General features: G+C 41.1%; 1 long non-coding RNA gene across 1 annotated transcript in view; it reads right to left on the reverse strand.

The window, feature by feature from the left end:
* LOC123352421 overlaps nucleotides 1-21975 on the reverse strand; it is a 75270-nt gene extending 53295 nt beyond the window's left edge. The window contains exon 1 of the long non-coding RNA XR_006574175.1: nucleotides 21896-21975. This is a non-coding gene — a long non-coding RNA (uncharacterized LOC123352421). The remainder of the gene's footprint in view (nucleotides 1-21895) is intronic.
* Between the last annotated feature and the right edge of the window lie 749 nt (nucleotides 21976-22724).

The raw sequence follows: 22724 nt of genomic DNA on the forward strand, positions 1-22724 counted from the left end.
CTCCATAGTTGGCATAACCCTGGATAATCCTTCCATCTTAATCCATACATTCATTTCCTAATAGTGGTGATTCATCATTGGCTACACTGTGAAAAGTCAGCAAAATAAACATGATCTATTCACTCTGAAAACTGACCAAAAATCCATCCTGTTTTGATCCAATTGAAAGAGAAAAGTGAGGTCTTATTCCTACAAACTGTAAGTCTCAGATTCTGTCCTCAAAGTCAGAAATGAAAACAAAAAAATTATAATAAATAATACCTCCCACATAAAACAGCACTTTTAAGCTTCAAAGCACTGTACAAAGATTAAATTTCAGACTCAAAGGTTCAATGAAAGGCCACAAAGCTGCATGAGAAAATGGTGGCAAAGGCAAAGATACTCAATAATTTAGTAGAGAGTCTAAACACTCTCTGGCAGGAGAACTAATTATTTGGAGAAATAGTTCTACTCTACAAGAGATAAAATAATTGTTTCAACTGAGTCTAAAATTTAAAGAGAACCAAACAAGAAATGATGATGTATTTCATTTGATTATTCTGATCATTTGACCCTTTTTATGAATTGGTGCCAGTTGCAGAAAAATATGTGGAAACATTTCAATCAGAAAAATACACTTTTAGCACGCACATGCACTTTTACCATGCACTGCTTATATGCCCACAATTTTTAAATAAGACTGCTATAGTTCATTTTAGTCGTCTGAAGTCATTTTGGGTTGAAACAGATATACATCAGGGTATTTTTAATTAATATTAATTAGAACTTGTATAATGGTAGCACCCAAATTCCCCAGTCAGGGATCAGAAGGGATGGGGAGGGAGGGCATTGTGCTAGGCATTATATACACATGATTTAAAAGATGGTTCTTGCTCTCTAATCTAAATAGTCATTTTTTTAAATGTGTTTTAAAAGCTATGTAGTCCATAGGGCTAGCTGGCCTTTACTATATTCACTGCCTTGCCTTCATTATATTCGGATGTAAGTCAAGAAACCTGCAGTATCCTATATCCTGTAAGACATTAGATGAAGAGTAAGCTAACATAAGTGTGGTTAAGTAGGCTGTAACCCTTGGCATCAGGGGTTCCCAAACTTGGTTCGTGGCTTGTTCAGGGTAAGCCCCTGGCGGGCTGTGAGACACTTCATTTACCTGAGCATCCGCAGGTACAGCTGCTTGTGGCTTCCAGTGGCTGCGGTTCGCCATTCCCAGTAACCAAATCTGTCCTTATACCCTGAAGCACAGACTGCTCACTTAAAGAATTAGCATGGAGACATTCCTCTCTTAACAACCTTGTTTTCCCAACAAGCTGGTCAAACACAGCCACTTGGTTATAGAGCTGTTCAACTTTCTTAACAACTTTTACTCCATCTGAGACCTTCTTAAAGTGATCCACACTGGATCTTTCAAAAGGAAAGTCAGTGGATCCATTCACCACAGACAATTTCTCGCTGCTAGGAACTGAAACTTTCTTGATTAAATCACTTCCACACCCTTCAGTTGCAGCAAACTGGATTTGCATGCAGGACACCAGAGTTCAATTCCTATCTCAGCTATAGGTTTCCTCTATGACCTCGGGCAAGTTATTTAATTGGCCCCGTTCCTCAGTTCCCTACCTGCAAAATAGGAATGAGATTTCTCTACCTCAGAGAGATGTTGGGAGGATTAAATCTATTAGTGATTGTGAGGCATTAACATACCATGGTAATGAGGGTCATATAAGCACCTAGACAGAAGAGTTGGGGCATAGCTAATAGATCCAATGATGTGTGTCCCCCTGACCATTGCCCAACCAAAGAGCTGGGGTGCAGAAATAGCAAGGGCTATTACAAGGCTGTAGTAGCAATCAATGGCTAAACCATTGTTGCTCTGTTGGAGGGAGTATACTTCCTTCTGCTCCTGGAAAATTCACAGCCTTTCTACCAGGTGCACATTTGGCTCTCCTTCCCTTTGCTATGTGTTTTGTTTGTTTGTTTTTTGAATACTGGACATTGACATAACTGGGGTATTTTATGACCTTTGTTAAGGTCAGTGAAGGACTCCAAACATACAGAGGATTCTATCTGTGGTTCTGAAGACTTATCCACAGCTTTTATAGGATGCAGCTGCTGTATTTTTTTCCTCACTGGTACCTTTCTGAGACACCTTACCCAGGACAGAACATGCAGACTATTGTTTGTGTGACTGAAGACTCATGGAATGGAGTAAGTGAAGTCACTATACATTCATATTATATTGCTGTATATATTTTTTTTCAGATTTGGTTACCTAAAATTAGACATTAAATCTATATTTAGACACCTAACCTAAATGGCCTGATTTTCAGAGTTGCTCAGCACTCACTGCACTGCTTCAGTTGACTGGATTGGAGACAGCGACCAGAGCACAGCTTCTTTTATGTATACCAGCGTTGCAGAGCTCAACCTGCTTCACAGCTCCTCTGTTTCCAACTCATTCCTTTCAAATGAGCCAAGGAAGAGAGCCCAAGTTTCTCCAGAGCTGCTTCTCCCCTTTCCCAGCTTGAATATGAACGGGTGATACAGAAGGCAGTTGAGTAATATGTTCAGCTCCCAAGAGGCAGAAAGGGAGAGGAAGCAGAGTCTAGAACAAGTTGGAATTCCACTCCTCTTATCATTCAAGGAGGGAGGTAAAACCAAAGAGCACCTTGGACTCTGCTCCCCAGTTCATGTTGTAACTAGCTAAGAGTGAAAGAAGCAACTTGGACATCACTTTCCCCAGTCATGCTGAAGGTGCTGCCCAGCTCCTTTCACATTGGCCAGCTGGACAACAAAGCTCAGCCCACTCCCCAGCTTCTGTCCCCTACACCAGAGAGGAGAGCAACTCCTTGGCTTCTTTCAGCTCCATGGGTAGCAATTCCTCAGTGTCCCGCCCGACTCTAGACACCATCAACAAAGCGCGAGCCAAGGAGCAGTTCTTCCTCACCTCAAAACAGAAATAGAAAGGTGGGGGAGGAGAGAGAAAAGTGCTGAAAGGTATCAAGAAGGGAAGAACAAAGGGAAGAGGGTGATCAGAAGAGATTGAGTCAAACAAAAAAATCATGGTTTAGTAGTTCCACTAAGGTGGGGAGGAGGCAGATTATTAAGCAATCCAATATGACAATTTTGACACCAGTTTCAGTATTTGGATACTGCACCCAAAGATGCACTGACCAGAAAACTAGACAAACATACATATTTTAAAAAGAAGTCAGCTTTAATATAGATTTTAAAAAGGAGAAGAAGAAGATGGATAATATTGACATACCATTCTCTATAGAAATCTTTATTCAGGATGGTGGAGGGGAGGGCAAAATTCCTTCAGAGACATCAACTAACAAAAATGATCATCAACATGACAGAAACTTCATCGAAATATTCATTTTTGTCAGAAAAAGGAATTGATGTCTTCCTGAGAAAAAATGAAAAAGCTAATACAAAACAGAAAACCATTAAATGGGATCAGATGTTTCTCTGAGTACCTTACAACAAATTTCAAGAAAAATAAAAATAGAAAATAACCCCTTCAACAGAACTAGCATATAGCATAAGCATATAGCTATCTCATTTCTTTATAATTAGAAAAAAACACATACGCCTCTGACATGCCAATCATATTAAAAGATACTTTAAATTTAAAGATATAACCTCAATTTCTTCAGCAAGTAATGCTTTCAATCTAACCAGAGAAACAGTGAAAGCTAGTCAAAAGGAATTAAAAAGAGGGGAAGAATGATTCTCATGAACACACAGAAAATACCAAAAAAATTCTTAAACAACCTGCTATGGAAGAAGAATGATCTTGTTGTTGACAAACAGGCCAAGGAAACAAGAGATTTAACTTTAAGTCCTGGGTTTACCACTTAAGTTTTTTTGGTGGGCCTCAGGGCCTCAGTTTCCCATCTGTAACATGAGAATAAGAAATAAATACCTACATCTCAGAGAACTGCAAGATATAAATGACAGATGTATGTAAAATGATTTGTGATCACCAGCTGGGGCCACGGTTCCTACAGAAGTGCAACGTGATTTTATTACTAATAATATAGTATAGAGGGCCATCCCGTCAGAACAGAATGTGACAAACATTTCTCATTTCTTTTTGGAACAAATGTAAGAGGAATAAAGATGACAAAAATACTAAGATGTTCAAACTGAACAAGAGGATTTCTAGAACACTGCTATGAGACACAAAATGTAAGCCAAGAGACAATACAATAAAGTTGCAACATGAAAGAAATGAGAACCCCACAAGATGTCTTGAAATCCTAGAATATAGTATATTGAGATGACAGATCATGAGACTACCAGACTGGCCCTTCTCCATGGCAACAAACTACAAAAGAAAAAGTGAATACCAATAATGCAGATATAAGACACAACACTTGAGGACTGAATACACATTCCAAACAATTGTGATGCTTACTTAAATCTCTCTGTACAAACAAAAAGAAGGGTGCATGTTGTGTATTTGGTTGTCATGGGTTTTGTTACTATGGCAACTGAATTAGACTATTAAGGGATAGCTCAGCCGGTTTCAACCGGCTGAGTGAGCTCTCTGTTTCTGTAAATAAAATGGAAGTTTTGGTTAGCTGTCTGCTCTCTGGCCTCAAGTGATTGCTTCCTACACTGGCTGCCCCTAGGACAATACACTGGCGACGAGGGTGGGATCCTGGTGCTGCTCCAGTAACAGAAGGAAGTAGAAGTCAAGGTAAAGCCCAAACAAAGAAAAAAAGCTGCTTGTTTGCACTGACTGTGAAAGTGAAACTAAAAATCATGGCTACTCTGACCAGGCCCCTGGAGCCTTTTGATGAGAATATAGAGCAGTGGCATGTGTATACTGAGCGTTTTGAGCTTTTTGGTATTGCAAATGACATTACAGAAGCGAAGAAGGTGCCAATATTCTTAACTGTTGTAGGGGCTAAAACCTACTCCCTGCTATGCAGCTTACTACACCCTGTTAAGCCTGAGACTAAATCTTACAGTGACATTGTGGAAATCCTGGGGTCCCATTTTTCCCCCAAACCACTGGTAATTGTTGAAAGATATAGGTTCCACAAAAGAGACCAAAAGGAAGATGAAACAGTTGTACAATTTGTAGCCATTTTAAAAAAGCTAGCAGAACACTGTGAATTTAAAGAGATGTTAAATAATGCCCTGCGTGACAGGTTAGTGTGTGGCCTCTGCAGTGAAGCTATACGGAAGCGCCTACTGACAGAGGCTCAGCTTACCTTACAGAAGGCTGTTGATATTGCTGTCTCCATGGAACTGGCTACAAGGGAGGCACAATACATCGGTGCATCCCCTAGAGTGCAAAAAGTGTCACAAGAACTGACCCACAAAACGGTGCAGAGTCAAGAATGTTACCGCTGTGGTAAGCTGGGTCACCAGGCATCAGAATGCTGGTGTAAGGACCTGGTGTGTCGACACTGTGGCAAAAAGGGACACATTGAGTATGCCTGTAAACAAAAGAAAAAGAGGCCTGTGGTCTGGCCGACAAAAAGAGGAACCTTGCATACCCTAGAGCAGACCCAGGATGATCAAGGTGACACCTCCTCACAAGAGGAAGTGCCACTGCATGTTTTGTCTTTGGCAGCGGGCTCACATGAATACTGGGTAACCCCCTTATTGGAGGGCAAACCTATACGCATGGAACTAGACACCGGTGCAGCTGTCTCGCAGGTTCCTGAGACTGTGTATAAGGAAAAGCTACAGCATCTTCCGCTTAAGGCAACAAAAACTGTTCTGAAGACGTATACAGGTGAAGCTGTGCCCATGTTGGGCACTATTGATATTAAGGTGGAGCTCAATGGACAGGCGGCTAAATTGCCACTGTTTGTGGTGAGAGGTGACTACCCAGCCTTAATGGGTAGGTCTTGGCTTGGGAAGATTCAGCTGAACTGGGCAGAAGTGCACCGGATGACTAAAGAAGAAACCAGTCTAACCCCTATACTAAGGAAACATGCTGCTGTTTTTGGAGATGATTTGGGAAGTATGAAGGGAATCACTGTGACATTGAACATTAAACCTGGCAGTCCACCAAAATATCTGAAAGCCCGAACTGTGCCATATGCCATCAGGCCAAAAGTTGAAGCAGACCTGGAGCGCCTGGTCACCAATGGAGTCCTAATACCAGTTACCCATAGCTCATGGGCCACTCCTATCGTTCCAATCGTGAAGAAAGATGGCTCTCTCTGGATTTGCGGTGATTTTAAAGTCACTGTCAACCCAGTGTTGTGTGCAGAGCAATACCCGCTTCCCCGCATCGATGACCTCTTCGCAGGCCTGGCTGGGGGACAAAAGTTCAGTAAGATTGATCTGAGTCAAGCATATTTACAGATGCACGTCGATGAAAAGTCCCAAGAGCTGTTGACTATTGTGACTCATAAGGGGCTTTATCGATACTGTCGCCTACCCTTCGGAATCACATCGGCTCCCGCCCTGTTCCAGAGGGCTATGGACCAGATCTTGTGTGGCTTGTCAGGAGTTCAGTGCTATCTGGATGATATCCTGGTCACTGGAAGAAATGAAGAGGATCACTTAAAGAATTTAGAGGCTACCCTACAAAGACTGGAAGAGTATGGCCTACGAGTTCGCAAAGACAAGTGTGAATTCTTCAAGCCCTCTGTTGAATATTTGGGACACATCATCGATTCTGCAGGTCTTCATAAGGCCCCTGCAAAAGTTAAAGCTATTGTGGAGGCTCCCCCACCTCGAAATGTAAGCCAGCTGCGCTCATTTCTAGGACCACTTCATGAGCTCCTTGGGCAGAACAAGGCCTGGAAGTGGACTGAAGCCTGTGATGTTGCATTTAACAAAGCTAAGGATGCATTGTTAAATTCTGAAGTTCTAACGCACTTTGATCCATCCTTACCCCTGCAATTGGCCTGCGATGCTTCCCCTTATGGAGTGGGAGCAGTCGTGTCACACATTATGCCTTCGGGAGAAGAAAGACCTATTGCTTTTGCTTCACGCACTCTAAGCAAAGCAGAAACTAACTACGCCCAAATCGAACGTGAGGCATTAGGAATTGTTTTTGGAATTAGGAAGTTTCATCAGTACCTGTTTGGGCGAAAGTTTACTCTTCTTACAGACCATCGACCTCTGACATCAATTTTTGGACCCTACACAGGCATTCCCCCATTAGCTGCTAGTCGTATGCAACGTTGGGCATTGTTACTTTCTGCACACACATATGAAATCAAATATCGGAAATCCACTCTGCACGGCAATGCAGATGGCCTCTCAAGGTTGCCTTTACCGGTCAAACATCAAGATAGTGCCCAAAAGGAAATCTTCTACTTTGAACAGGTAGAGAATACACCCATCACTGCTACTCAGATAAAGAAGGCAACCCGCGTTGACCCAGTATTATCCCAAGTTATGGACCTGGTGATGCATGGAAAATCTCGACAAACCTCTCCGGTCTCACCCGACCTTGTTCCCTACATGTCCAGGCGGACGGAGTTATCAGTCCAATCTGGTTGGTTGTTTGTGGGGGAGGCGTGTCATTATTCCACCACCCCTGAGATCACAGATCTTAGAACAGCTACATTCCGGTCACTGTGGAATAGTGCGCATGAAGGAAATTGCACGAAGCTATTTTTGGTGGCCTAGATTGGACAGTGCCATTGAAGAGAAGGCAAAAGCTGGTATGTCATGTCAGAGTGTAAGAAATGCACCCCAGTGGGCACCCCTACACCCATGGGACTGGCCTGAAAACCCGTGGCAACGTATTCACATTGACTTTGCTGGCCCCCTTGAAGGAAGCATGTTCTTGGTGGCAGTAGATGCCCATTCTAAATGGCCAGAAGTCTCTATAATGCAGTCCACTACTGCAGAGAGTACTATCCAAAAACTACAAGGACTCTTTAGTCGTTTTGGTCTGCCAGAACAACTTGTGAGCGACAACGGACCGCAGTTCGTCTCTCAGGAGTTTCAAAATTTTATGAAGGCAAATGGGATACACCACATCACATCAGCACCATATCATCTGTCCACCAACGGATTAGCTGAAAGATTTGTGCAGACAATGAAAAACGCTTTGAAATCAGCAAAGGGACAACACTCCATTCAAAAGCGTCTGGATACCTTCTTACTTTCCTATAGAAACACACCTCATGCTACGACCCAGGCTTCCCCAGCCTTTCTAATGATGGGACGACAGCTGCACACTTGCTTTGATCTGCTGAAACCTTCTGAACCCAGACAAACTGTGCAACATCAGCAGCAATATCAAGTCATCAGACGGGCACCCAGAGCAAAAGACCGAACCTTTAGCCCAGGGCAGCCAGTTTTGGCTCGGAATTATACTTCCAGAGCTAAATGGGTCCCGGCCACAGTCATCACTCAAACAGGACCTGTTTCCTATACAGTCCGGACTGCAGAGAATCTTACCTGGAGGCGACATGTAGATCAGCTGTTGCCAGGTCATGCCAGTCTTCAGGACCCATCTGCAGTTGAGGGGTCTGACTTCACCCCTTCTGGTGAGACACCGAATCATGAGTCACCTGTTCCTGACTGTTCTCCTCCATTACTGCTGGCAGCTGAGATACCCCTTTGCCCAGCACGAGCTGATACCACCTCCTCACCTATTCGTGCTGCGGACCCTGAGCCCCTAGTACTTTCGGGTGCAACAACACCAGAAGTTCGCCGTAATCCACCTAGAGACAGAAGGCCTCCTCATCGGCTGGATCTTTAGTTAGGGCGAACCCACGGTTATGGGGCAAAATAATCCCCAGGGTTTAGCCGGGAATGGAGGCAGTCTACCCTCCTTCTCTAGTTTAGTGTGTGTTTTATTTAGGGGATGTTCTTATTAGGGGGGGAGGAATATGTTGTGTATTTGGTTGTCATGGGTTTTGTTACTATGGCAACTGAGTTAGACTATTAAGGGATAGCTCAGCCGGTTTCAACCGGCTGAGTGAGCTCTCTGTTTCTGTAAATAAAATGGAGGTTTTGGTTAGCTGTCTGCTCTCTGGCCTCAAGTGATTGCTTCCTACACCGGCTGCCCCTAGGACAATACAGCGCACATACTACAACACATAGATAGGACAGACAAAGTCAAATCTTCCTCTGTATACTGGTAGCTTTGTGCCATTCTTGTGGTATAGAACCACTACATTGGTTATGTCCCCAACTCTCCCCCAGGCCTTTATGCTAGGGGAAATTCCCCAGGGTGTGGCTGGAGTGTCCCTATACCCCTATGATCCCCCGCTTAAGTACCCCAAACATATGGCAAAAGGAAAAAAAGCCTTCACACCCAATATTGAATGGTCCCAGAACTAGGAGAGCAGAGGTTGATTAAAGCTAAATTTGCACAAAACTCTGCCAGAGCTGTGCCAGCCAAACAAAGGCCAGACTCTAGGATCTGACCCAAGGTTTTCTTACAGATCCCTCATTAGCACACAACAGCTCCTGGGGGGCATGTCAAGACAGACAAGGGAATAATAAATGCCTGTCCTGGAGCACTCCATCTGAGATTAGGCCAATACTCCCTGTCCCCAGGAAGTGCTGCATATTACTGGCTAAGGTCAGTACAAAAGGAAAGACTGAAGACCACAAAGGGGCTGGAGAAATTAAAAGCCAAAAGTTGCATTCTCCCAGTGGTCTGCACTTTTTTGGGACATTAGTATATTGCAAATATTAGAACAATTATGGTTTCATACTCAGCACCAACTCTGGACAGATTTTCAAAGGAGTTTCTCTGGCCATAGATGCAACATGGGTGCTGTGCTCTTTTGAGAATGTTTCGGTTGTTGGTGCTGAGTAATTGCAAATCTAGCCTTAAGTTGCTGTTAGTGAGAAGGCATTATTGATGTCTATTTATCATTTAAACTTTTAGGCAAATTCTGATCTATTGTAAGTACAGCTCTATTGACTACAAACAGAACGGTGCCCACTTCCATTACATCTGAATTTGGCTAATTGCTTGTATAATTTTTATTGCTCAAGGTTAAGTGTACTTAAAAAGTTGAAAATAAAAAGTTTTTTTTTTTTTTAATGTGAGCAAAGACCTTTTGAATGAGAAAAATCAAACAGGACAATACAAAATATTGCAATTTTCCATAGAGCATTACTGTATGTTATTTCCTGCTATTATCTGAAAAGTTACATAATGAAATAATCATCATGAAAAATTGTAGGTCTATTTGTTTATCAGTTTGGAGAAATGTAACAAAAAAGTCTCTGGAGTTTTGCTTATACTGAAAAGCCATCTTTTATCTGTGTACTATTTATCTTTGCTTAGGAAAAAAAATAACTGTCATGGCAGAGGGGGAGCTAAAAGGGCAGAGTATAAATTTCACTTTCTGTTTTGGCAATTTAAACCAACATCTGTGTAATCAGTTCCACTCAGATTCTCAAACAGAGGATATTGGGGAGGTGAGCCTTTGTAGACAAATCTGGCAAATGAAATAAGGGTATAAAGATACCATCTTTGGAAAAAGTCATTGCTTTCTGTGGAGAAGCTGTTTTCCCCAGAGTTTTTTTTTTGTTTGTTTTTTCCATTTTGAAATTAGAAGTGAAATAAGATTCTCTTGCTCTAGATCTTTCCTGTTAGAAGAGTCAAATGAGAAAGGTGAGATTAGGGAACTGTGACAGCAAAACCATGCAAAAGTGCAAAAAGCAGAGCAGTAGTCCAACAAAGGAAGGGAGGGATCACAAGTACTTCTAACAGCATTTAACAAGTCCCATGAGGTTTTATGTTGGAGAGGTAGGAGCAATTGCAGTGGCAGTAGTAGAGGTGAGTCAGCTGATGTAGTGGCAGCAGAAGTAGAGCAGACACACAGAATTAGATCTTGCCCAATTTTCTCTTCCTTTTTAATCAACTAATTTGGGTTTCTGCCAGGTGTCCTGTCAAGATAATAGGCTGTATTCTTACTAAAGAGAAAGTTTGGCTCCTGGACTGGAGTTTTGTTAACTGTGAATACAACCTGTTTGGGAAATTAATTAGATGCTCCATTCTTCTACTAGAGAAAAGGAGACGGAGGACACAAGTATGTAGCTTTTTCACAATTTAATTAAAGTTCTCCTTAATTCAAACAATTTACCACAGCTGCAAAAACTAACTCTGGAGACAAACAAAAGAAAGGAGACAAGAAAAACAATTGGTAGGAGAAGGGGGGCAGGAAGCAAAACAAGAAGTAAATTGAATCTTAGCTGGTTCTCTTCTGGCCATTTTCCCAGCTCCCTTCCCCCCACCCCGGGTTGTGGAATATCCAAAAAGGTATCTATTCCAGGTGTTCAGAAGATTGGGCACATCCAAGGTAGTTCCTCAGCACTGATACCTGCACTTTTCCTCAGCAATGATATAAGGCAAGTTAGAAGCAGATAAGGCCATTCAGCTCATGCAGTGTTCTAGATCAGGGGTCGGCAACCGGTGGCTCGCGGCTCGCCAGGGTAAGCACCCTGGCGGGCCGGCCCGGTTTGTTTATCTGCCGCGTCGGCAAGTTCGGCCGATCGCGGCTCCCACTGGCCGCGGTTCGTGGTCCCAGGCCAATGCGGGAGGCAGGAAGCGGCGCAAGCCGAGGGATGTTCTGGCCACGGCTTCCTGCCTCCCGCATTGGCCTGGGACCGCGAACCGCGGCCAGTGGGAGCCGCGATCGGCCGAACTTGCCGACGCGGCAGATAAACAAACCGGGCCGGCCCGCCAGGGTGCTTACTCTGGCGAGCTGCGAGCCACCGGTTGCCGACCCCTGTTCTAGATTGTCTGTGTACAATTAGTTTAGTTTCTTATTACAAGTCTAAACCAGGGAATGTGCTCTCAGCTCTGTACCTTTAACCCAAACCACACTGCAGATCCATCACAGTGAGTGTAACAGGAACAGCTGATGTCAAAGTACCCTGTACATGCTTCCTATGCTGTTTGAAATATTCTGTTGAAAGATGTTGGGTCCTGAAAGGCATATAAGACATACTGAAAGAAATTCAGCATGTCCTTGTGACTTAGACTAACATCTTATAGGAATGAGTTGTTACAAGAAATATTAGAACTCATCTTATTAAATAGATACTCATTTTGTCTGACTCACAAAGTGCTGAGAAAGCTTCATCCTCCCATCCCTCCCCTACCAAACCCTACCTTGAATTTCTAACCTATTTTTCTAGTTCTGATTATTTCTGTTCTGGGAGTATCCATTTTCTCCCCTAATTGAAGGTTAAAACATTCTTTTAAACACTCTTTAACACCAATCAATTGGCTCCCTGGGAATCAAGGAGTCTTTTCTCTGGAAGACAGGTCATTGCATTACCTGTAGACTTCTATTCCAAAGGAGTTCTTATTAACACTTTATAGTGTTTTGACGAGGATAGTCCATTCTCCCTTAAATCAAGAAAAGATTCCAGGAACTGGTTATTCCTATTTCTATATAAGGTAGTGGCTTTTTATGACAAACAACATACCCTTTTTTATAATTGATATAGATAACAGACATAGATACATATGCACGCACAAATCCCTGTTGACACAAGGTCTAAGAAAACATCCAAAATGTTTTAATAAAGAAGAGCTCCACCCAGTGAAGCTTCTAAAATTCTGTGGAGTAAAGCTCACTGCTTAGAGAGGCCAAATAAATTAATCAGTACTACCAAGTCCCAGTGCAGTTTGGCAGAAAGCTAACCCCTCCCTGCTGAACAGCCATCACAACCCCCTCCCTCTTTTGCAGTTTCACTTGGGCATGACTGCACAACCCATTGTTCAGTGTGTGTTACACATCCATTGAAAGTAAGAGTATTATAGTTCCCAGCTACAAGATCTAGTTAGCTAGTTCACGCAGTAGATGCTAGTGTTTTCAGCTTTGGCGGTTCACAGTTCAATCCCAGTTACAACCAAGATAGCTGCCTTCAAAAAGCACATTAAAACTGATATTTCAGATATTTTCTCTCAACCTGCTCACTACTAATGGGTTACTTGTCTTGCCATTTACTGAATCTGGATTCCTAAATACACCCCATTGTAATTCTAGTGAGGTTTGGAACGTGGCTCTTTTACAAACGTGTTGCGCCCTATTAACAAAATCCTCTTCTTGCAGTCAGTGCCAGCACTATCAGCAGAAGTTCATTCTGATTTCAGCCTAATACAATGACTTCAGGTTATGACTAAGTCAAAAGTCTTCCAGTAAATTTAGCTCATATTTAATTCTGAGAATCAACTCATGTGTGTCCCCTACATGCACCAATCCACCACATACCTGTCCTATGGCATTTCCCAGTGCTAATTACCACCTGCCTCTCCATCTTTGTGTTGTATGGTAGTTTATTGAATTGCTTTCTATGTCTAGAACCTCCGCCTTTGGACTATCAACTCTCAAGAGCAGAGAATCTGCTACATGTTTTGCATGGATAGCCCCAGAGCTCAAACAGTGCTTCCATTAATGTTCATGCTGCAACAGCTCTTTTGGCCAGTATAACAAAGCAGTCAATACTGGCACTATGTGCCTTGCTTTAATGCATTTAGGACTGTTCCTGTTTTAATACCAATACAAACCTAAAGCAAATCTCAGGGATGACCTTAAGGGAATTACAGGAAGGAGAGCACTGTGCAGTAGAAAGTTAATCTCACTGCTCTCTAGGCCTTCCACCTTTCTGCTCCAGGTAGAGGTAATAATGCAGGCTGGTGCTGGAAGAACCTTATTAATCCACTCTATCATCAGGCCATGTGAAGCAGCAAAAGGTTGAATACTCAGCCTCTATCCACTGCTCAGCATGGTCAAGAAGAGGAGAAATCAAATTGAATAAGTACCCCTCCCCGCCAGGACACTAGTGGCCAGATAAGCCAAATGTGAAAATGTGATCAATAGAATAATAAGATACTTGCCAAAAGCAAATCAGACTGATAGTCTAGCTATTGTTAGAGGTGTAAAATAATTGGGCACAAGCATTTTTCTTTTTCTGATTCAAACTCTGACAGGAATCCATACTGATAGAAGTAACAAAATAGTGTAGAATGAATACTAGGATGAAAAGGAATATTGCCGCAAATTTTTTTGAATTAATTTTATTTGTCTGCCACCTTGTGGTGGACTTTCTTCCCAAAAAAGCATCTGAGTAAAACAGAATATCAAGCGGATACTGTTTAATAATGGAGTACAGGTTTGCCCAGACAGCAAATTTAAAACGGATATGAAGAAAAGGCTTTAAAAAAAAACAACCCGCAATTAACCTGTGGAATTCATTGCCACAGGATATCATTGAGGACAAGAGTTTATTAGAATTTTTTAAAAATTGGATCATTAGAATGTCCACACTTATCAGAATCATAGAAATGTAGGCTGAAAGGGAACTCAAGGGCTCATCTAGTCAGACCCTTGTACTAGGGTATGGCCAATATACCTAGACCATCCTTATTCTTAAACATTTCCACAGACAGGGACTCCACAACCTCCCTTGGAAGCCTATTCTAGTGCTCGACTATCTTTATAGTTAAAATGTTGTTCCTAGTATTTAACTTAAATCACCCTTGCTGCAGATTAAGCCCATTATTACTTCTCCACCGTCAATGGACGTGGAGAACAATTTATTATTGTCCTCTTGCTAACAGTCTTCAAATCTGTCAAGAGCTGTTACAAGATCCTCCCTCAGTCTTCTTTTCTCAAGATTAAGCATGACCAGTTTTTTTTTTTTAAAACTGTTTGTCATCTGTCAGGTTTTCTAAACCTTTTCTCAGTTTTACAGCTCTCCTCTAGTCCCTCTTCAATTTATCCACATCTTTTTTGAAGCATGGAGCCCACAACTGGACCCAGTACTCCAGTTCAGGCCTCACCAGCACTGAGTAGAGTGGGACAATTACCTGCCATGTCTTACATATAGCATTATAACCCCAGATCCTGTTCAACACTACTGCCTAACCAGTCATTCCCCATTTTGTATCTGTGCATTTGATTTTTCCTTTGTAAGTGTAGTACTTTGTACTTGTCTTCACTGAATTCCATTTTGTTGATTTCAGACCAATTCTCCAATTAGTTAAGGTCACTTTGAATACTTATCGTGTCCTTCAAAATGCTAGCAACCACAACCAGCTTGGTGTTATCCATTAAGCATACCCTCCACTCCATTTTCAAGTCATTAATGAAAATATTGACTAGTACCAGAACTAGGACAGATCCCTGCAGAATCCACTATATATGTCCTCCCTGTTTCACAGCGAACCATTGATATTACTCCGAGTATGATCTTTCAACCAGTTTTTGCACTCAACTTGTAATAATTTCATCTAGACAACATTTCTCTAGTTTTCTTATGAGAATGTCATGTGGGACTAGGTCAAAAGCCTTCTTAAAGATATTACATCTACAGCTTCCCCCGATCCACTAGGCCAGTAATCCTGTCAAAGAAGGAAATTAGGTTTTTGACAAATCCATGCTGGCTATTCCTTATAACCTTATTACAAGTACTTACAAATTGATAGTTTAATAATTTGTTCCTGTATCTTTCCCCATATCAAAGTTAGGATGACTGGTCTATAATTCCCAGCCTCCTCTTTGTTTTCAGTTTTAAAGATGGTTACTATGTTTGCCCTTCCCCAGTTTTCCAGACCTTACCCATCCTCCATGAGTTCAAAGATAATCACTAACAGTTCTGAGATTGTGTCAGCTAGCTCCTTAAGTATCTAGGGTGAATTTCATCAGGCCACGTCAACTTCTAACTTATCTAAATATTCTTTAACCTGTTTTTCCCCTTATTCTGACTTTTTATTCCTTATGCCTCATTACTATTGTAGTGAGTACTTGGTCGACATTACACTTTTCAGTGAAGACAAAAGCAAAATAGGCATTAAAGATCTCTGCATTCTGGTGTTGTCGGTTATTAGCTCTCTTTCCCTACTACATAGAGGATCTACACTTTCTTTAGTCTATTTTTGTTCTTAAAGTATTTATAGAACTTCTTATGGCCTTTTATTTCCCTTGCTAGGTATAACTTATTTTGTGCCTTAGCCTTTCTGATTTTGTCCCAACATACTTTTGCTAATCTTTTGTACTCATCCTTAGCAATTTCTCAATGTTTCCACATTTATAGAATCCTTTTTTTTTGATCTTCAGGTCATTAAAGAGCTACTGATGGAGCCATCTTAGACTCTTATTTTTCTTCCTATCTTTCCTTTACATCAGTATAGTTTGCTGTTGCAACTTTAATATTGTCTCCTTGATAAACTGCCTGCTCTTCTGAAAGCCTTTATCCCTTTCATTTTCTTCCCGCAGGATCTTACCTACCAGTTTTCTCTGAGTTTGTTAAAAGTTTGCTTTTTTGAAGTTTTGTCCTTATTCTGCTGCTCTCACCCCTTCTGTTCCTTACAGCCATGTAATCTATCATTTCATTATCACTTTTATCCAAACTGCCTTCCACCTTCAGATTCACAACCAATTCCTGTTAGTCAATCTCAAATCTAAAATTGTTGTCACCTGATTATATCCTCCACCTTCTGAAACAGGAAATTGCCTCCAATACATTCCAAAAACATATTGGACATTTTGCATTGTGCTGCATTACTTTTGGAACAAATGTCTGAGTAGTTAAAGTCCCCCATTACTACCTCTTGTGTTTAAGAAATTTCTGTTATTTGTTCCAGAAATGCCTCATCTTCCCGATTAGGTGGTCTATAGGAGACTGCTACTATTACATCACCCCTGCTCTTTTCCCCACGTATCTGTCAACTATCTGCCTCTCACCTCCTTCTGGATCTCACAATAAGTGTATTTATTCTTGATGTATAATGCAATGCCTCCTCCCTTTTTCCCCCCCGCCCACCTGCCCTTTCTGAACAAGGTTCCTGCATCTTTCTCTCAGGCATCTGGTATTGGCCACTATTGTAGACAGGATATCTGACTAAATGGATACTGATGTAGTCTAGCATGGCAATTTTTACATTCTCCTGTAGAAGCCCTCTCTTTCTAGGCCCAAGGCAGTCCAGCCAAACTAGTAGAGAGTAGTGTTGTGTTCTCTGGGGTGACTAACATTTAGCTTTGTAGGCTTATACTTTGATAGGAAAGTGGGTCAAAGCTACTATATATTTTAAGGCTATCCCCTCCCCCACATCCTCTTTTCTGCATAATGGATATTATGTTAAAAAGAGAGACATTCACTTACCGGTACTAATCGGGTTCATATTATATAAACCCTCACCAGCTTTCTGCTATTTAGAGTATGTTATTAAATCTCTTTGGAGAGGGAAAGATTGGGACAAAAAGTGGAGCATGTTATTTTCATGTTTCCTGTGAATCTTAATTTAGTCTTTGGAATAAACTCTGGTTTTAACCACAGAGCTATGATCTTGGTTTATAGGACAAGATGGCTTTTCAGTCAGTAGTGACTGAAACTCTCATTCATTGGACCATGTAATGGCAACTAAGAATGCCACATTTAGAGGAAAAAGAAAACACGACTAATACTCCATTCAGTGGCTCAGTTGGTTTGTAAGTGAGGAGCTACTGGGCCATACTCTGACTCCAGTTAGAATACTCTATCTGTGAACCTTCAGTTGCCGTCACAAAAAATTCTTATATGTCATTATGTTAGCTAAGGGAATGAGATAGAGGCACTCTGTATTCGATAAAAGCAATATTGAACCATATACACAGCTAATAGTTCTATGTAGATAACCAAAATTTATTCCAAAAATCTATGGGACCTTGGGCAAGTGATTTAGGCCTAGTCTATACACAGTTAAATCTGTGCAAACCCCAGTGTAGGGCCTATTTAAACCCAGCTTTACATCAATTTGGCTTAAGTCAATTCCTTACCAATTTAAGCTAAATTGATGCAAGGCACTCAATAGTGTACACACGTGGGGTTGCACCAATTTAACTACACTGGTTTATAAATCAATTAAGTTGGTATATCCAGAAAGGCTGAAGGATGTGTCTTCATTATGGATACTACACAAGCATAGCAAGGAAGTATAGAGACAAATATAGTAAAAATCTTAAAATGAAAGAAATTGTACCATATAATTTCGATGGTTAAAAATTCCATGTATGAATAAGAATATAGTAGCACCCCAGCCCCTGCCCCCACTCCATCCCTTCCCCCCTGCCCTGCCTCCTCCCCCGCCTCTTCCTGCCACTCCCACCAGTGCCTCCTGTGTGCTGCTGAACAGCTGATCGAAGCACTGGGAGGAAGGAAGATGAGCTGGCTGGTGGGGCTGCCGGCAGGCGGGAGGGTGGGCGCGAAGGGAGGAGCTGATCCACGGGGCTGCAGGAGGGTGCTGAGCACCCACTATTTTTCCCCCATTAGTGCTCCAGCCCCAGAGCACAAACAGAGTTGGTGCCTAACAAAATAGAAAATTCAACAACAGAATTTCAACTATCCCCATATTGACTTGGTACATATAACCTCAAGATGGGATGCAGAAGTAACATTTCTAGATACCATAAATGACTGCTTCTTGGAGCAGCTAGTCCTGGAATCCACAAGGGGACAGGCAAGTGGAGCACAGAATTTGGTCCAAGAGGTGAATATAGCTGAACCACTCAGTAATAGCAACAATAATATAATTAAATTTGACATCCTGGGGGTGGGGGGGAGAGGGGAGGAGAGAAACACCAAAAAAGCCCACCAGAGTAGCATTTAACTTCCAAAAAGGGAACTACACAAAAATGAGGAATCTAGTTAAATGGAAATTAAATGGTAGTCTCAGAAGTGAAATGCCTGCAAGCTATGTCGAATCTTGTTTTTAAAAGCCACCATAGAGGCTCAAATTAAATGTTTACCCCAAATTAAAAAAACGTAGTAAGAGGAACAAAATGCCACTATGGCTAAACAAAGGTAAAAGTGGTTAGAGGCCAAAAGACATCCTTTAAAAAGTGGAAATCAAATCCTACTGAGAAAAATAGAAAGGAGCATAGATTTTGGCTAGCCATGTGTAAAAGTATAAATAGAAAGGTCAGAACAGAATTTAAAGAGCAACTAGCACAATACTCAAAAAAGTAACAAAACCTTTAAGTACAACAGAAGCAGGAAGCCTGCAGTAGGGCCACTGAAAAATCAAGATGCTAAAGGAGCACTCAAGGGGGATAAAGTGAACTCTTTGCCTTGGTGTTCGGGAGGATGTGAGGGAGATTCCCGCACCTCAGCCATTCTTTATAGGTGACATATCTGAGGAACTGTGCCAGGATGAAGTGTTAATATAGGAGGTTTGGGAACAAATTGATACATTAAAAAGTAACAAGTCACCAGGATCAGATGGTCTTCACCCAAGAGTTCTGAAATATGAAAATCAAATATGAAATTGCAGAACTACTAACTTTGGTATGTAACTTAAATCAGCCTTGGTACCAGATGACTGGAGGATAGCTAATGTGATGCAATTTTTTTTTATTTATTTATTTTTTTAAAAAGGACCCAGTGGTGATCCTGGAAACTACAGGCCAGAAGTCTAACTTCGATTCCAGCTAATTTGGTTGAAACTGTAGTAAAGAACATAATTATCAGACACATAGATGAATATGATTCATTGGGGAAGAGTCAACACAGCTTTTGTAAAGGGAAATCATGCCTTACCAATCTTTGAAGGTGTCAACAAACATGTGGACAAGTGTAATCCAGTAGATATAGTGTATATGGATTTTCAGAAAGCCTTTGACAAGTTCCCTCACCAAAGGCTCTTAAGCCGTCATGGAATAAGAGAGAAGGTCCTCTCATGGACCAGTAGCAGGTTAATAGGAAAGAAAAAGGATAAGAATATATTATCAGTTTTCAGATTGGAGAAGTAAAAATAGTGGTGTCCTCCAGGGTTATGTACTGGGACTAATTCTGGTCAACATGTTCATGAATGATCTGGAAAAAATGGGAACACAGTGAGATGGAATATTTGAAGACAATACAAAAGTACTCAAGATAGTTAAGTCCAAAGCAGACTATGAAGAGTTATAACTCCATAGCGTAAGATGTAGTCTACACTGAAGGAAGTGTTTTTTCTACTGGTGTCGGAACGCCGCCTCCCCGAAAAAAATTAGCTATAGTGACAGAAGAAGTGTTCTAAAGACACAATTGAGTCTACACTGGGGATTTGCTCTGCATCGCTATGTTGGTCAAGGTGTGTTTATTTGAGACATCTGACCTATATCTACTTAAATTTTATATGCAGATCAAGACATAGTAACTACTATAACTCAAGAGTTCCAATAGTCTTTTGCATATCTCCAAGTGACTTATTACTAGAGGATGGCATCAAAATTTATATTTAGTTTCCAAAAATATTTTTACAACAGATTTTCATGGGTTTGTGCAACACATCTTCCCAGTATGGTGTTCTTTAAAGGTAGCTGAGTGTGAATGGTAAAGTAGAAGAATTTATGCACTATATTGGACTTTCCACCTAAAGTTTGGGTGTTTTAAATGTTAATTTAAAAATGGCAGAGTATCAGATAGGAGATAATGAAGAATAAAAGCAACATTTTAACTGTTTCCCCACCAATTAAACCTAATGGGCATATACATGTTCTCTTTCTTTTTGTGGATGGAATTAATGAACTGCATTGTTAGGAATGGATGTATGATTAGTGACAGAGAAAAGATCTGACTGGCCAATCAGAATGTGGCTTTGTTCTAGAGCTGCACAAATAATCTGCAACAAATAAAGCATTCAACAACATTAGTCTCTTCTGCTCACAGGACATCTGAGAAAAAAAATAATCACAATATCTTTACATTTCTTAATATGTATACTTATTTGAGGAATATGTTTGATTGTTTTACTCTTGTGATTGATCATGAATATTCAAAATGTAGTTTGTGTTGCTTAACTGTGACTGGTCAGATAGTCACATAGTATTTATATTTCCAACTGAGAAATGTTCAGGGCAAATACTTGTACACAAATTTTAAATTTGTGTACAACTTTAATATTAAAGTTTTCACACACATTTTAAAATAATCTGATCACACAAATGTTCATGGAAAACAAGCTGAAGAAGGATATTAACATGGATGAAGCAATTTAGTGTCATATTTTTGTATTTTTCACCCAACACTACTTTGGCTAATCACCTTCCCCTTATATATACCACCATTAGGATTTCAATAGACCAGGGGTAGGCAACCTATGGCACACATGCCAAAGGCAGTATGCAAGCTGATTTTCAGTGGCACTCACACTGCCCGGGTCCTGGCCAGCAGTCTGGGGGGTTCTGCATTTTAATTTAAATTTTAAATGAAGTTTCTTAAACATTTTAAAAAACCTTATTTACTTTACATAAAGCAATAGTTTAGTTATAGACTTATAGAAAGATCTTCTAAAAATGTTAAAATGTATTACCAGCACACGAAACCTTATATTAGAGTGAATAAATGGCTTCTGAATGGCTACTGACCCCTGCAACAGACCCTCAAAACATCAGAAGAATCCACCAAAACAAAATCTGGGATAATATCCAAATTAGCCATTAATTCTCCTCCAGTATGATGCTTACTTTTGGTTGTACAACTGTGTTCTGGGCATAACTTGCTCAACTCTGTCTCTTAGCAACATCCTACAGATTCTGTTGAGATTCAAATTCTGTAGTGAGTGATATGAATATATCTAAATGGCAAATCTTGGAATGTTGAATAAATGCAATTGCTGATTTAACACCTGGTGCCTGCATTCCAGATGATGACTAGGACAATTTAAGAACCAAGTTTTATTGAACAGAATTGTTCACATTGTTAATTTCCTTCCATAAACAGTAACAGTGTCAGAAATACAAGATAAGAAAATACAGCAGAGTCAACACAGTTTAGGATACAGGAGATAATAAACATGCACATAGGGTGGAATCTTGACACTACTAAAGTCAATGGGAGTTTTCCCACTGATTTAAATGCAATCAAGATTTCACCTACTATTCTTACAAAACGTATATCAATTATTTGTTTTTAAATCAATTCATTCCACTTGCTCAATGTGTTCTTCAAGAGTTCAGCTATTTACCTTATGGAGGGTACAAGTCTCGTTACTTCTAAATGCTGACAGAGATTGGCAAGGAGAGAGGCACTGTAACAAGGTCCTCTGCCTTCCTCTTCCCGGGTTCCACTCGCTGCCCCAATAAAGCTCAGAGGCACCTCTAGTTCTTCAGCACCCGTGGCTTTATTTACACCAGGTTCTCCCACCACCACTGATGTACTATATACAGCTTGCATGCCTTACAATCTCCTCTTCCGCACAGAGTCTGCCCTCAGCCTGGAGACTGACCTTCCCCTGGTCATTCTCCCCTCTTCTGGCTGCCAGCCAGCTTTTATAGCCCTGGAACCCTTAGGCCCGCAGGTGCAGCCAATTCTAAAGGCCAGGCACCAGACTTCTCCCCAGCCCCAATCTATTTCCCCTGATTGGGGCTGGCTGAGCAGGGGCTAATTAGGTGTCTATGCACCAGCACCCTGCTACAGGCACCAACTCTTGGTGATCTCAAGGCAAAGGGTTTAATCACAGGAAATACTATGTGATAATTTGCATTTACAGATGTTAATGTGGCTGGTTCTTTTACAGTTCTCTCAATTTGTACTTCTAAAATGCTTCCATTTCAATAGCCTATGCATACATCACTGTCTTTGGAGGGCATGCTATTACGATAACTGGTTTATTGAGGTTTTTAAGTGAATCGTTAAAAAAGATCTGCAATTGCATAAGAATTTCAAAATTGAAACACAATGATGCTTACAAGCCTCTGGCCAAAGCACTGCCATCATATCCCTTCCTATCTTCCTCTCCTTTCTTTTCTATCTTTGCATTCTATCTTATTTGCATTCATGTCCTGATTTGTGTT

This window comes from Mauremys mutica, chromosome 1 (genome assembly GCF_020497125.1).
Source record: "Mauremys mutica isolate MM-2020 ecotype Southern chromosome 1, ASM2049712v1, whole genome shotgun sequence".
In the NCBI taxonomy this organism is placed as follows: domain Eukaryota; kingdom Metazoa; phylum Chordata; order Testudines; family Geoemydidae; genus Mauremys; species Mauremys mutica.